Source organism: Oratosquilla oratoria, chromosome 5, assembly GCF_046742065.1.
Source record: "Oratosquilla oratoria isolate Oo_2021 chromosome 5, ASM4674206v1, whole genome shotgun sequence".
Taxonomy (NCBI): Eukaryota; Metazoa; Arthropoda; class Malacostraca; order Stomatopoda; family Squillidae; genus Oratosquilla; species Oratosquilla oratoria.
In genome coordinates this window covers 34,268,613-34,272,478 of record NC_134781.1, presented here as the reverse complement: position 1 = coordinate 34,272,478, position 3,866 = coordinate 34,268,613, and the positions used below count along the sequence as shown (strand labels likewise).

The 3,866-nt window shown below is 39.3% G+C and overlaps 1 pseudogene; it reads left to right on the top strand.

Moving 5' to 3' along the window:
• The first annotated feature begins 308 nt into the window (after positions 1-308).
• Positions 309-3,134, top strand: LOC143025732 (uncharacterized; annotated as a pseudogene).
• The last annotated feature ends 732 nt before the right edge of the window (positions 3,135-3,866 follow it).

Sequence of the window (3,866 nt, the reverse complement as noted above, 5' to 3'; positions counted from 1 at the left end):
TATGTATGTATGTATGTATGTATGTATGTATGTATGTATGTATGTATGTATGTATGTATGTATGTATGTATGTATGTATGTATGTATGTATATATGTATGTATGTATGTATGTATGTATGTATGTATGTATGTATATATGTATGTATGTATGTATGTATGTATTTATGTATGTATGTGTGTGTGTGTGTATAAACACAAAGCATAGAGCGCCAACAGGGACACAGAGTAGAGTAGGCTAAGGACCCACACTTTTGTTTCGTGAAGAAGAGCGCGACAGGGCCGTTCCAAGTAAGACGCGTGAGTCGGCATGACCACAGGGTCATACATGTGTAACAATGACGCATACATCAACACAAGGAAAAAAACCCACACAAGTACACATACGCCCATACAAGCGTGGACACAGGTATACATAATGTATGTTTTCTCGATTTCGTGTATGTATGGAATGGATAGAATGACACGTGTACACACGCATACAGACGCGCGCGCACACACACACACACACACACACACATACAAACACACACACACACACACACACACACACACACACACACACACACACACACACACACACACACACACACACACATACTCAAACGTAGATCCTAGTCTGTGCTTCGCAAGCCGTCACTGTCTCCTTATGCAAAGTGTGTGTGTGTGTGTGTGTGTGTGTGTGTGTGTGTGTGTGTGTGTGTGTGTGTGTGTGTGTGTGTGTGTGTGTGTGTGTGTGTGTGTGTGTGTGTGTGTGTGTGTGTGTGTGTGTGTGCGTGCGTCTGTGTCTGTGTCTGTGTATTCAACCTTGGTCTTTGGATCACGTGCTGGAGTCGTGATCGACAGCTATTTCCCTCCCGGGAGAGAGCCCAGAGCTCGTATGACCGATGTATGGGTAATACTGTGACCTTACACGCACACACTCACCCAACTCCCCGCCCACGAGAGTTGGAGTAACGACTCGAAGCGCAGCGATACTGAAATTATTTCAGCCCTGGGCAGAACTCGTACCCGGATCGCCGTAGTGGCAGTCGGGGACTCTACCAACCGCGCCACCAAGCCGTGTTTGTGTATGTGTGTGTGCGCGCGCACTTAAAGCCCTACATTACCCAAAGACCGGTCTACTCGTATATACGAGCTAAGAGCTTTCATCCGTGAGGCTAATAGCTATTGATCACGGACCAAGCACGTGACCCAAGGTAATGTTTTGACGTCGGCTATGACAAAGAACCCTTAGTATGACCTTGAGAGAAGAATTTCACCAAGTTCATTAGCTAAGTACTTATGAAAACTACTGGTAGATTTTGTAGATAAGACATTACACTACTGAAAGCTAACTAGGAAATACAGATAAATTTTTGTTCTTATACTAGTGTAAAGTGCAAAGCTTAAACCCGTTTTATCTAATGACAGACTTTATATTTACTTTCTAAAAGAATACCAGAAGACTTTATTCAGTTTGGTCATAATCTATAAGGTACATTAATGTAGAAACTTAAGGTTTATATATTTTCCTCTGGCTAATATCAGGGGCTATATGATAGCTTATCAAACCTATTATGTACAGAAAGTAATTAATATAGTTCATATATAAGAATATATATAATAATACAGTATATATGGATAATATATAAAAATATGAAAAAACAAAAGAACAAAAATAATCTCAGACCTATTATCTCAAAAATTCCAATTCCAACCTACGGCATCGCAAAACAATTGTGCACCATACTAACGTCATACGTCCTGCACTCAGCTACTGACTTCCTGGACATCTTTAAAACAAACAATGCAATAGGAGCCATAGCTTCTCTTGACATACAATCGCTATTTACTTCCATCCCAATTCAGCGTACCATCAACTATATCATTGATCGTGTTTACCACAATACTAGTACTCCAAAGCCTCCAATCCCTGAGTCCACGCTCCTTAGCCTTCTCCAATGCTGCACTACAGAAACACCCTTCATCTGTCCCCGCGGAGTGAAATATCAACAAATATACGGCGTCGCTATGGGTTCCCCACTCGGCTATTTGCAAATTTCTTTATGGGTTGCATTGAAGAAGAAGTGTTCAGCAAATTCGAAAAATCGAAAACTTATTGTCATTATATTGATGATTTCTTCATAAAGACTACAAGCAATGAAGATATAGTATTCCTTAAGAATTGACTCCAAGATGCCTCCGGTTTAACCTTCACGATCAAAAATAGCGTAGAAGGATCCATGCCATTCCTTGATATTCTCGTTAAACAACAACAAGGAAAATTCAATACAGACACACATGCTAAACCTACAAACACAGGCCAATGCGTGAACGGAAAAAATAAATGTCCACAAAGGTACAAAAATTCCACCATCAGTGCTTATATACGTAGAGCTCTTACTCACTGTAGCACATGGACAAAAGCTTATATGGAAATAGTAAGATCCACACAAGTACTTTTAAACAACGAATTCAACAAAAAAGATACTGACATTCTTACTAAGAAAATTACTGACCGATGGTATCATACCCAGGAAGATACTACAGAGAAAAAAGGAGAAATTGAAATATACCATCGAGCCCTTTTCTCCACGGCATACAAAGAAGATGAAAAAATATTGAAACAAATCATAAAGAGAAACGTCAAACCCACAAATCCCGATAAGAGAATAAACGTAGTAATATATCATAAAAGCCAGAAAACCAGCCATATGTTACTACGAAATAGTCTAAACATAAAGAAAGAGCCAACTCAACAATCGCATGTCATCTATAGGTTCACTTGCAAACAAGGAAACTGTGCAACCCTCCCATCCACCTATGTCGGCATGACGACAATGAAGTTGAGCAGACGTCTTAGTTATCATCTGTCGTCCTTTCGTCTGGAGCCCCAAAAACCCACTTACGTCAGGAACATGACGAGAACATAACGAGACAATTGCTCACAGAGAACATCGAGATCATCACAACATGCCCGGACGCACGCCGTCTCCCCATACTTGAAGCCTTGAATATTAAAGAATTAGAACCTAATCTCAACACACAGTCATCAGACCTTCAAGCATTACCAAGCATGAGAGGGAACATAGCCCCTGCTACCATCCACTCTGCGACAAGGAGATATGAGACAGACGAGGCAAACACGCCTTAAATACCGGCCAGATCCCCAAAAGCCAACATTCCGATCTCATCCACCGTGAAGACAAGATCCATATCCACGCTACTGGAGAAGAGTCAATGTGACTCGAAATCGCGATATGGTAGCCCAGATGACCTCCTACGGAGAAATCATCTCACATCTTGCAAGAGAGAGCAAGTCTATCTTGCGTAATAAAGAGAATATCCTTAAGAAAATACAACATGCTGAATCATCTATCACTTTTAATAAAACATGTTTGAGAGAAGACCTCCTGCCCATTTACACCCTTTATATATATATATATATGTATATATATATGCATATATATATACATATATATAACATATATAACATATATATATGTATATATATATATACATATATATATATGTATATATATATATATATATATATATATATATATATATATATGTGTGTGTGTGTGTGTGTGTGTGTGTGTGTGTGTGTGTGTGTGTGTGTGTGTGTGTGTGTGTGTGTGTGTGTGTGTGTGTATGTGTGTGTGTGTGTGTGTGTGTGTGTGTGTGTGTGTGTGTGTGTGTGTGTGTGTGTGTGTGTGTGTGTGTGTGTGTGTGTGTGTGTGTGTGTGTGTGTGTGTGTGTGTGTGTGTGTGTGTGTGTGAGTGAGTGTATATATATATATATATATATATATATATATATATATATATACATATGTATATGTATATGTATATATATATATGTATATGCAAAGAAATCACAAAAC